Source organism: Entelurus aequoreus, linkage group LG16 (assembly GCF_033978785.1).
Source record: "Entelurus aequoreus isolate RoL-2023_Sb linkage group LG16, RoL_Eaeq_v1.1, whole genome shotgun sequence".
Taxonomy (NCBI): Eukaryota; Metazoa; Chordata; class Actinopteri; order Syngnathiformes; family Syngnathidae; genus Entelurus; species Entelurus aequoreus.
Window position 1 is genome coordinate 54,751,206 of NC_084746.1, and position 12,686 is coordinate 54,763,891.

The 12,686-nt window shown below is 41.4% G+C and overlaps 1 long non-coding RNA gene across 1 annotated transcript; it reads right to left on the reverse strand.

The window, feature by feature from the left end:
• Positions 1-4,282: 4,282 nt before the first annotated feature.
• Positions 4,283-6,280, reverse strand: LOC133631201 (uncharacterized). Its single transcript, XR_009821415.1, has 3 exons — positions 6,195-6,280; positions 4,708-4,913; positions 4,283-4,581 (listed from the first exon to the last, which is right to left on the reverse strand). It is a non-coding gene; the product is annotated as an uncharacterized LOC133631201 (long non-coding RNA).
• Between the last annotated feature and the right edge of the window lie 6,406 nt (positions 6,281-12,686).

The window sequence follows — 12,686 nt, forward strand, 5'->3', positions numbered from 1 at the left end:
TTTCATTTATTTCAGGCAATGACATAAAAAAGTACAAAGTTGACAACACATAATATAAATTAATATAGTGCAAAAGGTAATGTATAGTATGTAATGCATAATAATCATACTTGCCAACCCTCCCGATTTTCCCGGGAGACTCCCGAATTTCAGTGCCCCTCCCGAAAATCTCCCGGGGCAACCATTCTCCCGATTTCCACCCGGACAACAATATTGGGGGCGTGCCTTAAAGGCACTGCCTTTAGTGTCCTCTACAACCTGTTGTCACGTCCGCTTTTCCTCCATACAAACAGCGTGCCGGCCCAGTCACACAATATATGCGGCTTTTACACACACTTAAGTGAATTCAAGGCATACTTGATCAACAGCCATACAGGTCACACTGAGGGTGGCCGTATAAATAACTTTAACACTGTTACAAATATGCGCCACACTGTGAACCCACACCAAACAATAATGACAAACACATTTTGGGAGAACATCTGCACCGTAACACAACAGAACAAATACCCAGAACCCCTTGCAGCACTAACTCTTCCGGGACGCTACAATATACACCCCCCGCTACCACCAAACCCCGCCCCCCATCCCCCCATCTCCCGAATTCGGAGGTCTCAAGGTTGGCAAGTGTGCAAATAATAAAAGTAATAATCAAAACCACGACTCATTTTGGCATGCTGACTTCACGTCTAACACGGTCACTGATTTCTGACAGACTGAGGAGTAGCAAACCCGGTTTTGCATTGAACTTCACGTTGAACACGGCCCGGGTAAGTTGTAAAAGTAGCAAAACAGGAAATACCGGAACGCCTTACAACACTTCATAATGCGTGGAATACCGCTGATAACACAGAGACAAACATTTAAAAATATGTCCATGTTTCGTGTTCAATTGTTTATCATCCCTCTGTTGTAAAAAGTGTGTTGTGTCAGCTGATCGGCAAGAGACTAGTTTAGCACTTAGCAGCCTGCCTTGGCTAGCATTAGCCTTCTATGGGACAGTACTGGCTCTTGGGATCAGCACTGACATCACTTTAAAACTGCGGACTTCAATTACATCACACGCAACATTAAAGTGGTTTCCAAACGGACTTTAAGACACTTTCAAAACTTACACAGCGCTTACTTCTCAGGTGCTTGAGGCGTTACCTTCCTGCGGAAAATGGCGACTATTTGACACGTCTAAAGTTCCGTGACTTGCGGGTTCTTCTTTTTCTTCTTTCCTCTAATGGCGGTTGGCAAGCAACCTTGTGAGGTGAATTACCGCCACCGTCTGGAATGGAGTGCGGATCGAGAATATTTTATTTTATTTAACCATGTCTTTAAAAAAAATGTATGCATTAATTTCTACCCTGCATGTTCTGAATGCAACCTTTTCACCAGCATAGCCACAACTCTTGTCAACAAGCTGTCCCACCACTCTGGTTGCTTTGGTGTAGAACACATTAAAGCCTTCTACAGAAAGCTAGGAGTATCCAACAACTATTTAAAATTAGAAATGGTCTAGGCTGATGAGGTGCTTAAAAAATTGAGCGCACTCCACCCAAACAAGTCCACCGGCCTTGACAATATCCCCTCCCGATTTCTCAGGGACTCTGCCTCCATCATTGCCCCAATCATCACACACATAATAAACCTCTCAATTTCACAAGGCCAAGTACCAAAAGATTTTAAGATAGCAAGAGTAACTCCTCTCTTTAAAAAAGGAAGCAAATTGGAACCTGGCAACTACCGACCTGTTTCTATTCTCAGTTCCATTTCGAAAGTAATGGAAAAAATAGTTTATGAACAGGTCGATAGTTACCTTGCCACCAATAAACTCATGTACAAATTCCAATCCGGCTTCAGAACTAACCACTCCACTGACACATGCCTTCTCTATCTGACCGACCACATCAAACATGAGGTGGACGCGGGCAAATACTGCAGCATGGTCATGCTGGACCTTCAGAAGGCCTTTGACACCGTTAACCACGCTATACTGTTGGATAAGCTCAGAACAATCAGATTTGATAAAGCCTCATCGAGCTGGATGCAATCTTACTTGAAGGGGAGGAAACAGGTGGTAGAGGTGAACGGCATCGTGTGCCCCCCCCCCCCCCCCCCCCCCTCAGTGAGCTGTGGAGTCTCCCAAGGCAGTATATTAGGGCGTCACATTAGTGCCAAAAATCCAAGCGCATAAAAACTTTTTATTTATAAAGCACTTTTCATACATTTAAAATGCAGCTCAAAGTGCTTTACATAGTTAAAAACAAAATGAGAAATAACACCCACGCCCCATGAAGACAGTCAAACATGTACAAACCCCGTTTCCATATGAGTTGGGAAATTGTGTTAGATGTAAATATAAACGGAATACAATGATTTGCAAATCCTTTTCAACCCATATTCAATTGAATGCACTACAAAGACAAGATATTGGATGTTCAAACTCATAAACTTTATTTTTTTTTGCAAATAATAATTAACTTAGAATTTCATGGCTGCAACACGTGCCAAAGTAGTTGGGAAAGGGCATGTTCACCACTGTGTTACATGGCCTTTCCTTTTAACAACACTCGGTAAACGTTTGGGAACTGAGGAGACACATTTTTTAAGCTTCTCAGGTGGAATTCTTTCCCATTCTTGCTTGATGTACAGCTTAAGTTGTTCAACAGTCCAAGGGTCTCCGTTGTGGTATTTTAGGCTTCATAATGCGCCACACATTTTCAATGGGAGACAGGTCTGGACTACAGGCAGGCCAGTCTAGTACCCACACTCTTTTACTATGAAGCCACGTTGATGTAACACGTGGCTTGGCATTGTCTTGCTGAAATAAGCAGGGGCGTCCATGGTAACGTTGCTTTGATGGCAACATATGTTGCTCCAAAACCTGTATGTGCCTTACAGCATTAATGGCGCCTTCACAGATGTGTAAGTTACCCATGTCTTGGGCACTAACACACCCCCATACCATCACAGATGCTGGCTTTTCAACTTTGCGCCTATAACAATCCGGATGGTTCTTTTCCTCTTTGGTCTGGAGGACACGACGTCCACAGTTTCCAAAAACAATTTGAAATGTGGACTCGTCAGACCACAGCACACTTTTCCACTTTGTATCAGTCCATCTTAGATGAGCTCAGGCCCAGCGAAGCCGACAGCGTTTCTGGGTGTTGTTGATAAACGGTTTTCGCCTTGCATAGGAGAGTTTTAACTTGCACTTACAGATGTAGCGACCAACTGTAGTTACTGACAGTGGGTTTCTGAAGTGTTCCTGAGCCCATGTGGTGATATCCTTTACACACTGATGTCGCTTGTTGATGCAGTACAGCCTGAGGGATCGAAGGTCACAGGCTTAGCTGCTTACGTGCAGTGATTTCTCCAGATTCTCTGAACCCTTTGATGATATTACGGACCGTAGATGGTGAAATCCCTAAATTCCTTGCAATATCTGCTTGAGAAAGGTTTTTCTTAAACTGTTCAACAATTTGCTAACGCATTTGTTGACAAAGTGGTGACCCTCGCCCCATCCTTGTTTGTGAATGACTGAGCATTTCATGGAATCTACTTTTATACCCAATCATGGCACCCACATGTTCCCAATTTGCCTGTTCACCTGTGGGATGTTCCAAATAAGTGTTTGATGAGCATTCCTCAACTTTATCAGTATTTATTGCCACCTTTCCCAACTTATTTGTCACATGTTGCTGGCATCAAATTCTAAAGTTAATGATTATTTGCAACAATTTTTTTTTAATCAGTTTGAACATCAAATGTGTTGTCTTTGTAGCATATTCAACTGAATATGGGTTGAAAATGATTTGCAAATCATTGTATTCCGTTTATATTTACATCTAACACAATTTCCCAACTCATATGGAAACGGGGTTCGTACATAAAAATAAACAAACAACAACAACAACAATAATAATAACAACACAATGACAATGGCACATGCATGGATACAGAGGCTCGAGCGAGAAGAGCCAATCGCAGGAACCCTCTGGACGTAGAGATCCAGAGGGCTCTTTGAGGAAACACTAGATGATAAAATAAATGGATTAAAAATAATTAAAATACACATCAGGTAAAAGTCCAAAAATAATATGAAATAAGATAAGATATAATCAAACATAAAAAATAAACTACAATATGAAAAACTATAAAATAAAATCAAATACAATAAAACTGAAATATAAATATAATAAGACCATATAAAAATAAGCTAAGATATGATAACATAAAAATAAGCTAAGATTTGATCAAACATAAAAATAACTAATACTAATAGAATAATCCTGCGCATTGGGCCTAATATTTGTGTAGTAAAGTGTTTTTTGAATTCGAGCAATGTAATCTGAAAGATGTTTAAAATAACAACAATTAATGTTAATATTTTTGATACAATATACTTCTCATAACATGAGTATCTGTGTGCATGAGAGAGTGTAAAGAAAAGCATTGCTATAGTTTCACTTCATCTGCCTTTTTTTACAACCTACTTGAAGTTGTATTTTTCAAAGTCGGTCATTGAGTACTTTGGTACTTTGCCATCAATGCCCCCCTCAAAAAACCTCCTCTCGATCCCTGCCAGCATTTCTGTTTAGAAAAGGAAGAGGCAAATTGGTTACTATAGAATACAGAAGTACAGTATATAACCAAAATGTGTAAGACCGATGACATATCACAGCACATTTAATTTGAAGGTCAACAAATAAAACATACCAGTTAAAAATTCCTTCCTCAGGGCACCACTGTCAATGCCAGCCTCTCCTATGAATGAAACTGTAAGAAGGTTTTTGGGGGAAGATTTATTTTGTCGTTGCCACAGTTTCATGCCTCTTTCCAGCATCTGGTCCCTCGTAACGCAGATGTTGAAGGTTGTTGCTGCATCCACCTTGTCAGCTATGCTTTGGATGATGTCAGCAATGCTTATAATGTTGGGGGGGAATATGTATTTCAGTCACACAACTCTGCATAAACAGTTTGCATATCAGAAGCAGAGCATAATTAATTTTAGCTCATTTTAAACAGGACCAATCAGCTGTCTCAAATTATTTATTTCCAGAAAAAATACCACAATGATTACAAGTAACTAACAGCAGAGCTAACTAACAGAGGGGATGTAGGTGATCATAGAAACATAGCCCCCAGAACTATGCTTGGGACTGCAGCGAGATTATAACACCTCGTGGGTAGCCAGAGCAGCAGCAACTAGAAAAGCACTCAGAGAGCGCAGACCTCCGCCAAGCAGCTCATTTCCACCCATATTGTGATTTCCACCCTATGTTGTAGTCCTACATGGATTATATATATATATATATATATATATATATATATATATATATATATATATATATATATATATATATATATATATATATATATATATATATATATATATATATATATATATATATATGTATATATATATATATATGTATATATATATGTATATATATGTATATATATATGTATATATATATATATATATATATATGTATATATATATATATATATATATGTATATATATATATATATGTATATATATATATATATATGTATATATATATATATATATATATGTATATATATATATATATGTATATATATATATATATGTATATATATATATATGTATATATATATATGTATATGTATATATATATATATATATATGTATATATATATATATATATATATATATATATACTATTGGATATATATATATATATTGATAAACAAAACATACCTTCATTTTTTGAAAAAATACCATAAGCCGCCTCCGACAACTACATTACCCATACGCCATCACGCAGAGCACGAGTACTGGAACTCATATAATCTTTTGGTATTTTCTCATTTTTGGTAACCCAGAGCATCACCAACATTTAATCACCTGATCCTTTTCCCATTATCAACATTTTCTGAGCATTTCATCCAAATTCGTCATCCCTGCACTTCCCTGCAGAGCGGCAGCGGCAACAGAGAGAGACAGTGAGAGCAAGAGCAGAGTGGCAGTGGGAGCTGAGAAGCAGTAGTAGTAATGATGAACAAGTTATTTAAAAATATGACTAATCAGTTGATCAATATTGGCACAGCTTGAGTTGTCTACCTGCCAAAGCTCTGCAGAATTCATGTTCAGCTGGTCCAAGGTAGTTTTAACATATGACAATTACTAATTATTATTATTAATCTTTTATTGAGGTACCTTTCAATGTTTTGGTGTCGGCGCCGTTTTGGGCATATCTCTGTACCATCAGTGTCCTCGTCAGCGGAAACTAAGCTGATGGCCATAGAAGCTCTATAGGAACACACGTGGCAAGGTTTAGTCATATTAGGATATAAAACACAGCAAAAAAAAAGAGCTTTCCAATGTTGGAAAATTCTCTTTTGTAAGAACAGGGGACATTGGAGAAATACCTTTCACCACAGAAGCTTGCACGGGCTTCAATACATTCTGTGAGATTCAGCTGCTGACAAATTGGACAGGTCACCTAGATTGAAACACAGCATTAATAAATATATTAAATATTGAAAAGGATTAAAATTGTACGCCCTTGATAGTCTTGTTCTTACTTTGCCACTGGGAACCTTGGACATCAAAGGGAGTTCTGTGGAGTCCTGGAAATGTAAGATTAAAGGCAAAAAGCTTTAAGACTGTAAGCATGTGTAAATGTGAATAGCAGCAAACATAACTGACTTTTTATTTGCATCTTTTACAGACTTACTTTCAGAGACATGTCTATGCTGTCTGAGGAGTTTTCCTGTGTAGTGTCACTGTTTTCTGGGAACTCCAGACAGTCAGTAGTCTGTGGAAGGAACTGTTGCGTTTGACCAGATGTTCCTCCAAGTGGGATGTAAAACGCTGGTCAGTCCCAAGTTCCTTAATGACATATCAACTGAACTCAAAAGGTACCACCAAGCATAGAATAGGTATTTTGTAATTTTATTGTCAAATATTTGAGAATAGAGACCAGCCTCGAACAACACATCCAAATGCGTAGCCCAAGTTGATCTGGCCTTCCACTGGCAAAAAGCAACTCTTTTCACACAAAGAAAGCCCCCATCCCCCCTCAACACTGATAAGAAGAGAGACTTGGGGGTTGTGTTCACATTCCTGATGGTTTACGACCCTGTCTAACCAGGCAATCTGAAGACAAAGAGAAACTAGTATACAGAGTAAAATTAAAGAAAAAAATATGAGCTGATTCAAACATGATTATGAATAAAGAAATAGCTCTTAAACATATGCATTATCTACAATCCCCCTTCAGATCTTATCCAAAAGATCTCTCCTACGAGAGCAACACCTCTAAAGCACGCCCTACATTAAAGTAGGTGCTGTTTTGGTTTTCGAGCAAGCTATCGATAAACAATCAAACCATAGTTACATGGGAGAGAGAAGGAGGGAGTCAACGTCAATGTCGTCATTGTCAGGGAAGGAAACTAACGGTCCCTGAAAGTCACCACTATGCTTGACCCCCTTCAGTGACATAGCAAGCCCAGAACCAGGGTGGGGTTGACCTTTGACAGCTCTAACAATGATGCGGGTGCATAGAGACCTAGCACAAGGGGCAATAAAGCATCCGCATGAGGTTATGACGGCCAAGAAAACTCCAATGGAGACCAGGGCCGACTTAATTAGGTCAGACCACCTGCCAAAGGTGTTATGAAGCCAATCTTTAAAGGGGTCAGAGACACCGGAAACTTCAGTAAGTTCTTAGGCTCTGAGGCCTTCTAAGGCGCTCTGGACCGAGCCAACGGGGGCAGCATTGTTAGGAATGAAGGTACAGCATTGGTCACCAAACATTGCACACACACACCTTCTTCCTTGGCTAGGATGCGGTCAAGGGCTATGCGGTTCTGGATGGCCATGAGGGAGGTCGGGGCAAGTTGTTCAGCAAGTCCCTCAACGGCGTCACGAGTCAGGTTGGTCAGTCTCAACAGATTATAAAAAACATAGTTAATGCGTTCTACATTTTTAGTAGCAGTCACAGGGAAAATAGCACCAATGATAGGAAGGTTCTCGAAACCTGCACAGGATTCACACCACAATTTGTGTTGTGAGGGGACCCCTCTTGGTTGTCCAATTGCATCAAAGTAAACACCATCAGGGTTTCTCATCAGATCAAAGGAACCCTTTACACTCCTTCGAGATAAAACATGGCGGCGTCGGCAAGAAGTTAGAGAGGCCGCTGAGACAGGAGTTACAAGGGGAGTTAATTTGGTACCCACTAGGGTGAGTGGGGTCACCAGTCTAACCATAGCACAAAGCCCTACGGATAACGTTGGGATTCTAATGTACAATCTGTGCTCCCCACAATACCAGAATAAGTCAGCTCGTGCCCAAGGGCCTATCCTTGAGCCATCTACCAGTGTGGTGCATCAGGAAGGGTTAATGTCACCCAATTTGTTGGGGGACGAAGAGGGTCCTTTGAATTGAAAACACGTGTAATTCAGCTTTTGGGCCACAAATGGAAGAAGTCGGGTGGAATTGTCAACAGGAGGGTACACACTAGCCAACAAATCGCACCCCGGTGGCGTGGGTTCAGAGAACAAGGAAATAAGACAGTTTGAGCCATTTATGTCAGTCAACTTAAAAGGGGCGGGGTAAGTGTGGGGAAAAGGACGTCCAGCGGAACAAGCAACACAGTCACCCAGGTTTTGGCATCCACCTGAGCCACAGGTTTACCTGTACCCGCTCCTAAGGTCAAAGTTACCAGGCCTTCGGTGGTGATGTCATTAGCACGCACAGATGTGAGAGCCTTTGAAACACCACCAAGGTGGGGTGGTACTTTAGGTGCTACAGAGGGTGTAGAGGTAGTTAACGCCCTCTCAAGGACATTAATTTTAATAATTCCTTTAGAGTCTGTATCAGTCAGGTCAACCCCCAAAACAACATAAAAGGGACGATGGGCACCACTTACCATAGTATGTTGTCTGCATCCGACACCGATGGTTCAGGGTTGAGTCGTCACAAATATAGAGGTTATTACCACGGTAATAGCTATTGTGTCCCCCGTAATTAATCACACTGCACAGGTCAAAAAATAAGTCTTGCTATCCCCTTTGACCCAGTCTATTTAAAGTCCGCTGTTTGTTCTTAGACACTTGTCAGTCACTGTCGTCAGGAAGGATGAACTGAGACACAAAGACAGTAGAACACGCCCAAGCACCAGTCCGTCAGGGAACACTACCGGGTGTGACATCCTGCTTTTCGTCTATCAAAATCAGAGTAATTCAGGTAACGAAACGGGGATAAACATCAAACTTTTCACTTAATATAACGACACAGATAGTTATGCTGAAAACAAGCAAGAGAAATTGGATAACTTCGAGTATAAAGGCTGGTCTCAAATAAGGATATACAATATAGAAGTTAAAAAGAGTAATATAGGTAGAAAATCTCTCTCTCAGCGTCGTCTTCTGGGCTGTAGGATTATGTGTGTGTAATTAAAGCCTCGCTCTTCTATGACACTAAAAATGAGTCGTTTTCTGCTCCCGTTCTTCTTCAGCTGCCTCAGGCTCAAAAGGCGCTGCTGGGGGTCGAGTGGGGCAGATGTAGTGGCGATGTCAGCAATGACATCCGCTGGTAATCTGTCAGGTTCTTCAGCAGGAGTGTAGAGGGAGAGGTGGTACCAGGTGTCCCCTTTTCCAGCTAATCGAAGGGCGTGAGACGTCCGTTCCACGACCTTGAAGGGACCAGTCCACCTGGGCTCCGTCCACTTGCGTTTGATGACCTAGATCTTGACCCTCTCAGCGGCCGGAAGGGAATCTGGAGTGGCGGGCTGTCATCCTCGTATCTGTACAGAAGAACTGGCACACAAATTCTGCAATTTTTTGTGTAAAATACCATTTTGGTTTTACGCTGAGTCCTCCTTCCATGGCGGCTGCTGGTCCTGTGAATGGCTGACCTGTATGCAGCTCATAGGATGAAAAACTCAAAGGGCGGTAAAACAGTTTTATTCACGGACCTTCGAATGATCATTAACGCTAAATGCAACATGTCAATCCAATTAAATTTGGTCTGTGCACAGATTTTAGCCAATTAGTTTTTAATGTTCTGGTCCATCCTTTCAACCTTACCTTGGGACTCAGGATGGTACCCCAAACCTGTGTTCTAGTCCGAAAGCCTTTTCGACCAAGGTTAAGTGAGTTTTTTTTTTTGTTTTTTTTTAAATGGTTGCCGTTGTCTGACCTAATCTTTTTGGGGAAACCATGTCGGGGTACTAGGTCATTCACAAGTCATTTAATTACTGATGTTGCATCCTCTTTTGAGGCTGTTGTTGCTTCCGGCCAACCACTGTGATTGTCAACACAAGTCAGTACGTACCTTTTCCCTTGTACCGTATTGATCATATCAGTGAAATCAAAGACTATACATGATTCACCCTCACCTCCTCCATATTCTAAATTTGATTTACTAAATTACTATCGATGTGTAAAATCGTTATTTTCAAATTAAAATTAGTTATAACTTCTTACCCACGGGAAAAACGTTAAAACTATGGAATGTGTCAGAGTCGGATTATTGTCGATTTTGTTCCAAGGAGTCTGTATCCACCCTCACTCACCCCCTTCTGTTTCTGAAAAAGGACTGTGTTAGTCATACTATCACTTTCAGAAACATCTAAGAAAAAGGTCAGCTAATAGTCAAGTAGCGGAGGACAAGTCATGTTTGAGGTCAATGATAGTCTCTTTAGCCTCTGTGGTCCACTGGGGGGTGGTGTTAGGGTAGGGGACCCCTTAGCAATATCACAAATAACTCAAACTCCACTAAATATGCTTATATTTTATATTGTCACAAATACTAGAAAAATACTACCGGTATGGCGGATGCTTTATCAATAGTATTTTGAAATTTTACCACACCTGGTGGCCCCAATAATTGATTAAGTCAAGCTCATGTTGTAGAAAGTCGAATGACGCGGACACGTTTGTTACTGAATACTTTCTATCAGACTTCTGCCATGGCAACTTTGTGTATGTAATGAGCAACTATAATTATTTGATATGCTTAAATGTGTAATGTGTCGTTTTAGCTCAGCTGTTGTGTAGCTGCTAGCTCCTCGTAGCCTACAGGTGTCTAAAGTGCAGCCCATAGTTATGTGTTTAACACAACTATGTGCTAAACCTAAACAATTGAAAATGTGGTATTTGGGTGTCGGTGTAATGTTTGGCAGCTACGCCGTGTCTTATCATTGCACCTAAGTTCTTTGGTTTTGTAGGCGAGACAGAGAGCAAGTGAACAATGTGGGACACAATTGTGTCCATCTTATACTATGCTAGTTGTTTCAAAGATAGGTCAACAGGAGCAACCACACCTTGAGTTCCAACATATATAAATATACAAAGGAGTCAAAGGTCTCCTGGTATGAGTGTCTAACTGGTGATCATAACATATGGCGAGTCGGGTGGCAGAACACACGGAAGCATCTCAGCCAGTCAGGGTTTTCACTGTTAGAGCAGTTGGATGTCAGCCATTCCTGTTGTTTCAGGCTGTGGTAGGAGCCTTGGTAGTGGTGTCGCAGCTTGGTGGTTGAGCCGTCAGGTAACACCAGGAATGTTCCTTCTGTGCGATTTGAATGTCAGGGTACAGTCTGTAAAGGAGGTCCAGCAATCTGAACCGGAAGTGGTTTGGTGACAGGTAACCTTGTGACCCCAGCGAAGCCTTCGACCTTTAAAGAGGAAGCACACAGTTTCTTTGGTACCTCTGCATTCAGAATCGAATGGGTGGCGCCAGTGTCAATCACGAACTGATAATATTGTCCGTTGACACTCATGTCCAGCAGGGGGCCAGTCTGTATCTCCTGCTGGGGCTCCTGCGGTGGGCGTCCTTTGCCACGCTTTTGTGTTCGTTTGTTGGCACTACGGAACCTTTCCTGTTCGGAAATGTTCGGACAGTCACGACTCCAGTGACCAGGCTGGTCACAGCCGAAACAGTTTCCACCCCGGACTGGCTTTGAAGCACCGTGTTGTCCACCACCCGATTCCAACCGTCTGGTCGCACGTCTGTTGAGGATTCTTTCCTCCACCTGTTGGAACTCAGAAGCAAGGTCACCCAGTGCTGAATATACCCTAGCTGATTTTTTACTAATTAGTTCTTTTGACCTTTTATCTTCAGCGATCTGTAAATTAAGGAGTTGCTTCCTTGCTGCTCTGTCATTAGCCTTATCATCCTCATCTTGAGGAAAGAGACTGCGCATAGCAGTAGCTATGTTTGTAACGTATGGTGTTATTGGTGAGGTCGAAGATTCAGCCATTAATCCTGCTTGTTGTTCTGTATTTTTGCCATCTTGTGTGGAAACACAACGATACAAAATGCCTCTAAAGTCTCCTACTGAGAGAGTGTACCCTGCTGTTAGTTTGTCTAACGTGTTAAGCCAAAGACTCCCACCTTCAGACACAGGTGGAAGTTTGTCAACAATGGCTTGCATGTCTGCCACAGCAAAAGGCCTATATTGGAATCTGCCGCTATTATCAGGAAAATGTGGATATGCGTGTCCCTCCAGCTTTTTTGAGCGTATGTTGTATGCATGTGGTTCATGTGGGTGTTGGTCAATGTAGCCTTCCATTGAGCCATTAACAGTTACAGGAGACCACAAAGTCTGGCTCTGTTGTGTGTTGTTCAAGAATGTCTGATGTGCACGTGAGAGGCTGTCATCTACTGGGGGAGGGCATTTGTTTATGGCAACAAAAT